The following is a 13,510-nucleotide window of genomic DNA, read 5'->3' as shown; positions in this document are numbered from 1 at the left end:
TTGTAATCACAGTATTTTTTTGCAGAATGTTTGAAGCACACATTTTCCATTGAAGAAAAGCGTTATAATTGAAGCAGTGTAGCTCGTTGCTGTATAAATAGCTTTGTGGTTGTATTCTTTACAGGTAAAACTCTCCAATTCCACAAGTCAACACACCAATCAACGTCAAACTGTCACTCCCCAGCATCCCTTAGCAAATGGAAAAAGCCCTCCAACCTAGAGAAGGATTTAGTCCAAATACACAATAGTCCACAATTTGTGTAGGGCGATGTCATGTTTATTTTCTCTCGCTTTGCCGTTTTTTAAGAAGGGATTCAGATCATGAAAAACTAACACATCTGGTTAACATAACCAAACAATGCATACACTTGATCCCTTTAAATGGAAGGTTTAAATGTTTAGCTGTCCCACAAGTATTAAGTGAACTGGCTTTTTTTAATCCAAAACAAACACAGGGAAATATGTAGTAGTCTAGTGGAAGAAGAGGCTACGGAGCAGAGGGATGGATGGTAAAATATCTCGTCTTGCTCAATTCAGAGTTTCACCCAACCCCTGTCAGAAATGTTCTTCCTCGTTCTAGGAAAACCATCCAAAATAGAACTATCATTGTGCAATACGATCGTAGCCTAACACCACAAAAATACCTATTTTATTTATATTTATGTTTTATGAAATCCAGGCGATATATAAAAAAAAGGGAATAATATTTGGTATAATTTACTGGCTGCTCATTATTGGGAAAGTGTGAAAACTGGCGAGCGTTATAAAGAAGTGTTAAATAAGATGCAGTTTAAGTGGCTAAGTGTTAAAGTGACACTTAACACTGCTTTACATTGTTAGCTACATTTGATAGGAATTTTGACATGAATGCGTAGTGGAGTATTTGAATGTATAATGAGCGCTGGAAGTTACTGGAAGTTCCTCAGAGCCATCATTCATTAGTGGGTGTGCATGTTGTAGCTCAAAATGTGCTCAGGCTGTGAATCTTCTCTCAACTCTGTGCTGTTTTTCATGCAAATTCTGGGAATTCTAGGGAGTTCTGGGAACAAATTCCCTGTGTTTTGGTCCAGCTGTTGGTTTCGTTTTTTTTCAGAGAGTGTTGTATATACGTTAAACACTCACATTTCTTCTTCTCTTGTGACTGTTCATGCCAGTATAACCTGAGTGTGTCTCGAACTCTGCCCCTGTGGTCAGTTTGGTGCCACGTAGGACAGGAAGGGAAATAGACGGTGTGTGTGTTTGTGTGTGTCTGTATGTGTACGTACTGTACTACATGTATGTATAAATGTATGTGTGTGTTTGTGTGGGGAGATGCTTACCAGATGCTAACACTAGAACAATTCGCCTCAGTGTAATGGAACTGCTGGACTCTATCTCGGGACGGGAGGCAGTGTGTGTACGGGTCCAAGCTACACATCACAGCCTCCCAATCACTCAGACCTCAGCAAGGCCTCAAACACACATACACTCGCACACGCACACACGCGCGCACGCACACACACACGCACACACACACACACACACACCCGCACACTTACTTGAATTTCTGTTAACCCCTACAATAGGAGGTATTGATTCTATCCATGTTGGATTCTAACACTCTCAGTTCTCAAACGGAACAAAAACAGAAATGTATTCAGACTTGCATAAACACTTCTAATGAGTATGTATTTAGATTCAGCTCGACAGAAAGCCTTAGAGAAAGTGGAAGAAAGTCTGCACGTGTTTTGCATGTGTCTGAGGCAATGAGTTTGTGTTGGCATAATGGTTGAGAGTGTGTGGTTATTCATGTGCAATACTATGGAGATATATCCCTGCCATAATTTGTCACAAATGTGGGCTATGATCTGTAGTGTGTGTGCACTTACACGTACAGCATGTGTGTGTATATGTCGTCGTATCTTATTTCGTATCCTTATTTAGTCCTTATGCGTCTGTGACCACTGCAGTCAGAAGCGTTTGAATGATGCCTGTTGTGTTTGCTGTACTCAGGCAATAGACAAAGGCATTTAGGAATTCCAGCTATTTGCACAGAGGAAACAGATGAGACATTTTGATTCAGGACCAAATGCTCCAGAACCCCCCCCCCCCCCCCCCCCCCCCCCAGCTAATTCCTTTATTATCTTTCCAGCGGCAGATTCCAGTGGGCGCTCATGAGTTGGAGCTGCGCTCACATCCAAGCATAACACTCCCCTCCCCTCCAGCCTCCTCCAGCTGCACAGCATTTGTTTCATGCGGTGCCTTGGCAGGAAAAAGTCATTATCACAACACAAAAGTCGTACTCCGACCTCTCGCTTGTCACTGTCCATACCTGGCTATGTTTAACGCGGTCCCACATAAAAATTGTGGCTCCATCTGTAACCATTGAGTTCGGAGAACTTGTAAAGCCCCCCCCATACAATTAATGCAGGCCCCAGGGCTGTTGTATGGTAGTCTGGCAGGCAGGGACACACAGGCGAAAAGGAAATGGCATAATCTCTCTGCAATATCCTGTTATGTTTCATGCCTAATTCGGAGTGTTGTTTTAGTTTATGATTTTTTTTTATCTTGTCTGCATAAATATTAAAAATATATCCAGCAACCGGAGCCCTGACATAGTCACAGGCTTTGATAACTTAGTGGGTTATATCGAGACGGTCCTGCGGACTTAATGTCTCTGAGTCGGATAGCTCCACTCTGCACCCTGAAGTTCAGATTAATATTAATCTAAACCCGAAATAATATAGAACCTGATGAGACACGTCATGCTGGACCATGTAGGACCGTAACTTGCGGTTGGTTCTTTACTTGGTTCTCTCCATGTCTCCACAGATTAGCTGAATGGCAAAATGGTATGAAATTGTTTTGAAATCATGTCCATTGAAAGTATTGCACAATGTTGGACTATATGAATGTTGAGAAGGCCTGTTGAAGGATTCGCTTGTGCTTCCCTCAATTTTTTCAGTGACTTACCTGAGAAGTTGACTGGGTCAAGTTACCTTTTAGACAATATAACTCATTGTGGTTCAGTTTACTCTTTAAACCTACAATGCCTTCAGAAAGTATTCATACCCATTGACTTTTTCCACATTTTGTTGTGTCACAGCCTGAATTTAAAATGGATTCAATTGAGATTTTTTTGGTCACTGGCCTTCACACATAATGTCGAAGTGGAATTATGTCTTTAGACATTTTTACAAATTAATTAAAAATGAAAAGCTGAAATTTCTGGAGTCAATAAGTATTCAAACCCTTTGTTATGGCAAGACTAAATAAATTCTAAATAAGTCAAATAATACATTTCATGGACTCGTTCTGTGTGCAATAATAGTGTTTAACATGATTTTTTGAAGGACTACATCATCTCTATACCCCACACATACAATTATCTGTAAGGTCCCTTGTTTGAGCAGTGAATTTCAAACACAGATTCAACCACAAAGACCAGGGAGGTTTTCCAATGCCTCGCAAAGAAGGGCACCTATTGGTAGATGGTTAAAAATATAAAAAAGAAGACATTAAATATCCCTTTGAGCATGTTGAAGTTATTAATTACACTTTGGATGGTGTATCAATACATCCAGAAACTACAAAAATAAAGGCATCCTTCCTAACTCAGTTGCCGGACAGAAAGAAAACTTTTCAGAGATTTCAATGGTGACTTTAAAACAGTTACAGAGTTTAATTGCTGTGATAGGAGAAAACTGAGGATGGATCAACAACATTGTAGTTACTCAACAATACGCAATAAGGCACTAAAGTAATACTGCAAAAAAATTGGCAAAGAAATTAACTTTTTGTCCTAAATAGAAAGTGTTATGTTTGTGGCAAATCCAATACAACACATTATTGAGTACCACTCTCCATATTTTCAAGCATAGTGTTGACTGCATCATGTTATGAGTATGCTTGTAATCGTTAAGGACTGTGGAGTTTTTCAGGATAAAAAATAAACGGAATGGAGCTAAGCACAGGCAAAGTCTACACTGAAGTTGTTTACCAAAAAGACAGTGAATGTTCCTGAGTGGCCGAGTTACAGTTTTGACTTAAATCTGCTTGAAAATCTATGGTAAGACATGAACATTTTTTGTCTAGCAATGATCAACAACCAATTTGACAGAGCTTGAATAATTTTGAAAAAATAATAGGCAAATGTTGCACAATCCAGGTGTGGAAAGCTCTTAGAGACTTACCCAGAATGACTCACAGCTGTAATCACTGCCAAAGGGGATTCTAACGTATTGACTCAGGAGGTTGAATACTTATCTACTTATCTTGTTTTTTCCATAATTATTTCTACCAATATTATAATTTTTCTTCCACTTTGACATTACAGAGTGTTTTGTGTAGATCGTTGACCAAAAAATGACAATCAAATAAATGTTTATTGCACTTTGTAATACAACAAAATGTGGACAAGTTCAAGGGGTATGAATACTTTCTGAAGGCACTGTATAACTCTCTGTCTTTCATCAATGTTTTTCAGGTTTTTGAGTATCTGTTAGGGCCAGAGGCATAATGCCCACTGAAACTGAGGGGACATATGCTCAATTATCAATTTGTATAATAAAATAGAAGATATGCTTTATTTTACATATAATTCATTCAAAGATATTGGATATAGCCATCAAAAGAATTAGAACAGATGTAATTACCATTTTACCATGTACTTTCCAAGTATATACCAGGTATTCTCTGTCAACAATAAAATAGTCTTACCCATTTTACTTTAAGAACACATTTGGTATTTTACTCTCCAAATTGAATAAAGTTTCGGTTTTAGCTTTGAGAATGATTGAGAACTCAGAGTTGCACTGAGCCACCCACATCATAATAATAAAACACACCCCAGCCACCACCTCACCTGCCTAATGAAACCACTCTCTCGACACACACCACCATATGCAGAAGTAAAATTGACTGCAGTCAGCCAGGGACCTGCTGGAAAAAAAGCATAGATCATGGAATTTCATTTTTTTTCACAGGTGTGAAACCAGCAAACATATATATTTAGATTTATTAGACTGATTTTTGGAAGAGAGTGGCCAAATCCCCCACAAGCAGACGTTGAGACATACAGCGGCGTCCGTTGCCAAGATGGCGTGGTGTTTTCTCCAGGTAAATGGAGTCTTTTGTGAGCAATCAGCTCCGACACAGGAGATGAAACGGCCAGTGCCATTAGCTAATTAAAACTGAGGTTCTACACATGACCCGACTTTTCCCCTGAACGCTGTCCTGAAACCGGAGCTGTCTGTGCGTAGGGCACAGGCGGCGACTGACGTTGATATTAATGTGTTTGTACCAGTACGAGCCGCTGACACTCCGGCCTGTCTGGACTGCTTAGCCCGCGCAATCTTTCAGAGGCATAGGTAGCAGCTACCTATGAAGACATGTGATTCAGAATTTTAACCTAGACGGCCAGGTCTGTAGGCATGAGCCAGCTCAGCGCTCACAGAGACCCACACACTCTGTACTGGAGGAGAAGGGGAGGGAGAACTCTGTACGATGCAGTTAAACATGGATACTCAGAAGCAATAGGGGAGAACGAGAGAGAGGAGGCTTCTTTTGTTTTTTTTTAACATGTCAGGACTAAATGGATAATTGTATGGGGAACTTGAGTTCTGATAGCTTGCCTAGAATTTGAAAGCCCAGAGTAATTGAATTCGGAGCACAAAGCAATAGGAGCTCACAGTAACCGTCTGTGGTGTATCTGGAAATGACAGTGTCAACCCATGATTACCACCGCTGTATGACTGTTGGTTCGGAGCGTGCTGTCAATCGTTTATGTACCCACCCTCCCAACCTCTTATCAATCAAGCCTGTGGTCAACCATGTCCAATTGTTATTTCATGTATTCTGTTGGTGCAATGAAGCCATAATGTCATGCCATCGTTATCTTCTGCCGTCTGTCAGATCCTATGTGCCACTTGGCTGTCTCGGGCGTCATGCTAATAGTGGAGAAACACTGACCATATGCGATACATATATTAGTATGATGAAACTGCTGGCAGAAATGGTCTGGGACTGATGTTTTGGCATGGCAATGAAAGGCCTGGAAATAGATGGATCTTGCTTGTTTTCCTTGTCGAATAGGCCAGGCCAAGTTCTTGTCAAGCCATAAAAGTTTTCCAGTCAATCTCTTTACAGTAATGCAATCCAGTCTTGTCCCTCTCCCTCTCCCTCTCCCTCTCCCTCTCCATCGCTGAACCATGATTACGACCACTAATAAAGAGCCTCAATAGTCCTTTTTATATTTCATTTCACTACAGCTGACACAGATAAAAGTATTATGAAGCCACAGTGAAACAGAGTTAGAGATGCAGTGAACCAGCTCCCCTGTCTCAGACTGCGTAACCAGGTATCAAAGCATGGACGATCCACTATATGCGATACCCTAATTACATTTGTCTGGAATGAAATATTTTGAGTTTGTAATTTCCTTAACATTTAATCACGGTTTTGTATCAGAAACCTGATCGACCGGGCTGAAGTTGACAGGCTTGACTCTAACATAGCGCAGTGGTTGTGTCATAATTGTGTCCCATCCAAGTCCTTAATCAGTTTAACCTCACCAGTGGGCCAGATCAGTTTTCTAATACATGGGAGAGACGAACAGAGCCGTGTTCAGGGTCTATTGTCCAGGCACGTTCCTGGGATCTCTGAGGGATGGATGGGGACCTGAACAGGCCTGTTGTAGAACACTGGTCTAACATGTGTTCTGGGATTTCCCTCTGAGGTAATGGGCCTCATTAGACCAGATCCACTCTGTTCCCATAGGACTCTCGTCAAAAGTAGTGCACTATATAGGGAATGGGTTGCCGTTTGGGATGCTGCCACAGTTCCTAACGCTTCCAAACAAAGCACTTTGGGTTCTCTAATGCTGCAGTGTCAAGGGTCATATAAAACATGGGGTCTTGCGTGTAAACCATTTAAATCCTCAGGACAGACAAGCTTCTTATGGAAACATTTGGAGGCAGTTTACCAGGAAAAAGAAAAATATACTTTCTCGAGCGTAGTACTCCCTACATAACACTAGCCTCGTTTTGTACTGACTGACGAGACACAATTTGTGACCGAGCAGCAGCCATTCCGCAAACATTCTCTGTGAGCCGCAGTGTGTGAGCCGGGCCTGTTGGGAGTGTGTGGGACAGTGTGTGAGCCGGGCCTGTTGGGAGTGTGTGGGACAGTGTGTGAACAGTATGTGGACAGAGGTAAATCTCTCAGTACCCAGAGGTGGAGTGGGTGTTGTTGAGGTATTGATGTAGCAGGGGGGCTGGGTGTCAGTGGGACACGCATCACACAAACCACTGAGCCCAGAGAAACATCATCTACCTCGCCTAGCCTGACCGCCGTCACATCTCCCAATAAACAGAGCAACAAGAGACACCTTTATATGCCCTTCTCCAGACCCAGACCATGTCTGCCTCAGAGCCAGGGCCGCCAGACCACAGCCCCTGGACTACGCCTCTACTCAGACCAGTCCAGACTCCAGAGTCAGACCAGGATCCAGTGTCACTCTGGGCCAGCAACTAATATAAAGTAGCTACAGTACAGACACTGGTACTGTCGAGAGAGAGGGATGGATGTTAGCATTTTTTTAATGGATTGAAATAAAATGTGTTATGTGGTAGGGTTATGTTGACATACGCACTGTGGTGTTCAGTGGCTAGGTTGGCTAGCTAGCAGGTGACATTTGACGGTTTTGAAAGGAAGAGGAGGCCAGAAGGAAAGTAGAAGAGAGTTTAGTTGAATCATTGTATAAAAATGATGTCATCCCCAAAGTAGTCAGCCCAGAATCAACTCAACACGCTGTGTGATATACCTGCAAGTGATTTGGTACATTGTGAATGTGAATGTGATCCATATTTGGGAGCTTTTTCATAGCATTCATAGCGTTGGCAGAACATTGCGCTCTGTAACGCTGACTAACAGCTGGAATTCAGCAGGGCAATTAGAGCTGGGAGCGTTCCCCAGCAAAGTGTTCAGTCCTCCAGGCCAATGAGGCTGTCCACTCTCCCTACAGGCTCTGTCTGTTTACACTGTCAAGCCTTCACTCTGCTTGTTATAATGGAGATGCACCACAGAGCTGTATCAGAGCTCTCTCCAGAAAGAGAGAGACCAGAGAGAGTGAGAGACCAGAGAGAGAGAGAGAGACCAAAGTAGGGTTGCAAAATTCCAGGAACTGGTTTTCCCAAAATCCCGGTTGGAGGGTTCCCGGAATCAGGAGAGAATAAGCAGGAAATCCCAAACCTCCAACCAGGATTTCTGGAAACCCAGAGAATTTATTGAACGTTCTCTGAATTTTGCAACCCTAGACCAGAGAGAGAAAGAGAGAGCAAGAGAGAGAGAGGGGGGGGGGGGGGAGCAACGACATCGCAGTAACTTCCCCATCTGGAGATGGGGTACGCTTTGTCATAGTGGAGAATTTTGTCATGACACCGGCGCCTAGAATGTTTAACCTGCTGTGTTGTGGCGTTGTACAGACCCCATTGTTTGGTGCTACTGGCTTGGTTTATTCAGAAACAGAGAGTTCGATTGGTAGACATCTGATTTACATTCGTCCCATAGAGTTTTACACCCCTCCAGTGACGCTGAACAGTCTCCAGAAAATGATCCTGTACAACTTCAAACATGTGTTTCACATTTGATCAGTTCAGCCTTGGAATTAGTTTAACATAGATGTAAAAGGTTTATGCTGGATTTATGACCATTGGTTTTGTTTCCTTACAGAATTAAGGATAAGTCTGGGAACTTTTTATTGTTTCTCCTGTCTTCTGCTAGCTTTGGTTTCTGTAATAACAACGATTAAGTTTGTGGCACGTAGGACCGATCCTTTCAGATTGTCCATTTCACAGAGCAAAATGAAACCAAAATCAGTGTTGCCGATGTGCCAAGTTTCATATTTTAAAGGGATAAAGCCAAGATTTACATTAGGTCATGCACAATTTGGTCAACCGATGGTACTGTTAATGGATATTGCATGTGAAAAAACATTGTGCGGCCACGGTGTGCGGCCAGCAAGTGCCAGGCCCAGACTCATATTATGGCTAACATAAACAAGTGTCTGATGAGAAATGTAATGGAAAATATTCCATAAATATAAAAACGTTTACTGTGGAATACCAATCGGAACACTGGAACCTCACAATTCCTGCAGTTGGCAGGTTGCTTTTGTCCAAAGTAATTGCTCAGGAACAGAGACTGTTTTTGCACTTAAACGAATGTGTTTGCAGCCAGGCATTAGGAACATGGGCCAAAACAGTAATGCAGATTGGTGGTGAATGGGGATTGACTTATTAAATGTGAACATGGAACCACTTACTGAAATGTTGATATGAATTGATTTATTCAGAAGTGAATACTTGGACATCTGCAGAAGTACGAATGAGGGGTGATATACTTGAGCCTTGATAAGGACTGACACATTGAACGCCGGTTGCAGGCTGATATATCACAGCCAGCCGTATCCCCGCGTTGGCGTGAAACTGGACTCCCCGACGCCCAGAGAGAGAAGACAAGAGAGCATGACTTTGGCACACTAAGAACTGAACAAACCGAGAGGGCACCGTTAGCAGTTCAGTTTCACCACGTCTTGGGCAGCCGCCGCTCCATTCTCCATTACCCAGAAGGCTCTAGTGGTCTGGACGTTCTCCAGCAGAGTGAATGATGCCCGCCCGGTGTTCGCTGTTCGATCTCTTTCCGAGGGACTGTTAGTTGCGCAAAATGCCCTTTCTCTCTCTTCGGCTCTTCGCCTTGCTGGGCCAGTGCTTGGTGGTGATCACAATGCCATCTTGACCTATTGTTTAATTTCGCAGCGACTGTTTTCTCTCTGAATATTATGGGGCCTGTGGCGTCAAGGCGTTTGGCTTGGCAGCACGCGGCGCCTCTGAAATGTTTATTTTGTTGCGTGGACAAGGAGCAGTTTGCCAAAAGGGAGAAGGGTACAGAGAGAGAGAGAGAGAGAGAGATTGAGAGAGGGATGGTAGAGGTAGAGAAGGAGAGAGGGCTACATTGTACATTTACGTTTGAGTCATTTAGCGGACACTCTTATTGAGAGCAACTTACAGTAGTGAGCGCATACATTTTCCTACTTTTTCGAAGTTAGGGAGAGCCGGAAGACGCAGGAGAGACTGACGTCAGCGGTACACAGGAGGAGGGAGAGAGGGACAGTGGTGGACAGAGAGAGGGATTCAAGAGATGAAGAAACGGTTGATTGAATTAAGAGAGAGCCGGTATGAGTCAAGCTGCTTTAACATAGAACAATCTGGAAGAAGAAAGTATCAAAGCGATCAACTAATAAATGCCATCTAATAGGCATCTGAATCCATCCACTTGTATAACAGTCCCCATTGTGGAACCGACTGAAGCCTCAAGAGGGAGAGGAGCTTTGCCCAGAAAGGGGTGTGGAGAGGAGAGAAGAGGTGCAGGGGGGAATGGAAGCAGGTGTGAGGGAGAGGTCCTGGACAGATTGAGCCCGGGTTGGCAGAGAGAGGAGAGAGGATGCTGCTCTCAGACCTGTCACAGATGATACGGTATTGACTGGGAGTAACATCAGTCCAGCAGCCGGCTCAAAGCACATATCGTGTTAAGGATTTTCACTAACATTCCCCTCACTCTGGGGGGTTCGAGTTACGGCGAAAAGGTTTATAATTAATGCCTTGATGGTCTACTAATGGTCATGGCACCAGGGCTGTGTAATACACTCTAATTAGCTATTAGAAATGGTTAGGGCAGCTAGGGTAAACACAGGGCCAGTAATCAGAGAGAGAGAGATACAGCTCCATAAAACACAGTCATGACGCACCAACTCTGAATAATGAGTTTCAATCACCTCTCAATGAATGGTTATTCACACGAGTAAAGATCCTGAATGATTTTCGTCCACCAAAACCAATGTCTTTCTTTTACCTATCTTCATTGCTGTAACCAGAGCCTTACATTGAACAAAAATCTAAGGGCTCCTAAATATAAGACTCTGGCTGTAACCAATACACAAGCCCTCCAACTGAACTTCCCTCAATCTCAAATGGACTGACGTTTCAGAAACCCCTTCAGAATTTTTTTGTTTGTTGGCGCAACCATGATTTAAAAGTCAACTTCTGCCCTGTAACATCGAAAGTCTGCCAAAAAAAAACTACTACTGTTAAGGCTTTAGTACTGGTGCAGTCTAAACATTGTCCACTCTCATTTGAGCGCATTGATATGGATGCGGTTGGTCACTTGGCTGAAACGTGACCCCATTTGTGTTGGAAGTTGAGTGCATTTCAATGGGAACTCCCGCACAGTTTGTCTGTTTTCATACAGGGGGGTATGAATGAACCCGGGCCAGTTTCAAGATAACACACAGACAAGGTGTGCCACTGAACCAATGGCACATTGAGGGCATTTTCGCTTTTATGTGGAAACAGGGAGTCCGGCTTGGGAATGAACAGTTGCTGTTGAACGCTAACAGTGAAGGTCATCAGATCAGCAAATAAGATATATCCTTTTTACTTTTATCAAAGAGAGAAGGGCTGTACTATGGTAGGCGTGTGTGACCCCACTTCCCTTTCCCTCTCAAACTGGGCCATAAACCCAGCGATGCCCCGATCATGAGGAAATCACATCTTAGCTCTCTAATGTAATACAGGGCCTGGAAGCTGGTACATATGTGAACGCAGGCCCCTGAGTCTCAACAGGTTAAGTGCTTCCATGATGACTCGACTCACCATGTATTCTGGAGCCAGACTTACCCAAAGTAGTTCTATAAGTCGTTCTATACCAGTCCCCCATAGCAACAAGGGTTCAAATCCATCATATAGTTCCCCCTCAATCTCCATCAAAAGTGCTAGGATTCATTCCAAATGGTACCCTATTCCCTTTATAGTGCACTACTTTTGACCAAGGTCCATAGGGCTCTGGTCAAAAGTAGTGCACTATATCGGGAATAGGGTGCCATTTGGGACGCATCCCTTGTTGTGGCAGAGAGCAGCTGGTGGGCCATTACTCTAGATGCCTCATTTAGTCATCATAGGAATGCTTCCTGTTGTAGACGATGCCATTCACAAACTTTTTCATCTGCCCCAAACTATGCGGGACCGTGTGAGTACAAAATGGCTGATCGGAACAATTTCTTTAGTCATTTACATGACTACTTCCTTCCACCAATTTATCGGCTGAGCGAGCTATCGCTTCGGCAGCGCTCGCTCACTCGGTTCCATCTGGACAACAGTCCTGCCTTAGTCACTGCTGTGTATGTGTGTACTCATATCTCACCATTCATAAATCAAGTGCTGTGAGAGTTTGGGCTGAGGATAAGGGGGAATGACGCAAAAGAAAAACAAAGTAAAGTGTGTGTGAATTCATCTCCATCCAGCATTGAGAAATGGAAAGGAGAAAAAAAAATCATCCCCTATCTTTGATTCAAATTAGGGCCTCTATTCGCAACAGATGAGTCTGGCTGCTAAAAGGGGTCCTGCTTGGCTGTGGAAATGATATGTGTAAACTATGTAATGCAAATGTTTTAGCGAAGCTGGCTTTAATTTGGTACCCTGACGAAGCACATGAGAAACCTGCCTCTCCTTAGCTGTCTCGTTGAATCATATGGATATAATTTCATCCATTTACGTTGTTCTGCTCTTTGCTGTGGTTGCCACGGGGCGTTTGGAAGCAGGCAGATTAAACGCACATGTTTCCCCGAGCCGCAGCCTGAACACTCCGCTCCAGCATTTTTCAGCTGAACAGATCCTGAAGTGTTGGTGGTTTTCCTCGTCGGTCAGCGTATAAAAAGGCACCTTGTGATAAATGAACACACTTCCAGTACCTATTTTTTTTTTCAGATTAGAATAATACTGAAAAGGAACCAGTATAACTTTTTATCTAGGGTTTTATTCTGTGGCGGTGTGTTGGATTCCCAGATTAGGCCTTAAGAGAACACTTCACCCCGTTAGAAGCTTATGCAATTACAGAGCCTCGATGCATTAGCTGAAATTAATCAAAGCGGAAAACCGGTGGGCCTCGTTAAACCCCGGAGTACCTATTGCGTTTACTAAAGGTCCTCTCAAAATGAGTAATAGGGATTTCATGCTAGTTAGCAGCCAAACATTTTAATCCCATTCCTCTCATCATTAGTCAGAAGCCGCCAGTCAAACGGATGGTGGTGAGAGCAGGCCAGAAACATGACAGGGCCCTGGGGTTTCACTGATCTCAAAGGATTCCCTCCTGTCAGCAGCAACACTGGAGACTATAGCTGTCGAGAGAAAGAACTTTCGAAAAGTTATTCCTCACAAAAAGCACATTGAGGAGGTGATACAGTCGAATACAGTGCATTTCTAAAGAAATTAACCTCCTGAGAAAACTCTTGTTTCGTTTCATCTCTCTCTCTCTTTCTCTCTCTTTATTTACCTCTCTTTCTTTCTCAAGGCTTTCTATCAAAATGATGTCTGAGATGTCAGCGGCAGCTTTTTCCCCCCAACGCCACGCAATAAATGGGCGGTTTGTTTCGATCTTCTCCGGCATCTCAGTCAGGCTCTTTCTAATGAGCTCTTTTTTG

General features: G+C 43.2%; 1 protein-coding gene across 2 annotated transcripts in view; it reads left to right on the top strand.

Annotated features, from left to right (window-relative positions):
• Positions 1 to 13,510, top strand: part of LOC139540733 (zinc finger protein GLIS1-like) — a 246,306-nt gene that overhangs the window by 193,500 nt on the left and 39,296 nt on the right. The window lies entirely within an intron of this gene.

Source organism: Salvelinus alpinus, chromosome 16 (assembly GCF_045679555.1).
Source record: "Salvelinus alpinus chromosome 16, SLU_Salpinus.1, whole genome shotgun sequence".
Taxonomy (NCBI): domain Eukaryota; kingdom Metazoa; phylum Chordata; class Actinopteri; order Salmoniformes; family Salmonidae; genus Salvelinus; species Salvelinus alpinus.
This window is presented reverse-complemented; position numbering and strand designations above follow the sequence as displayed.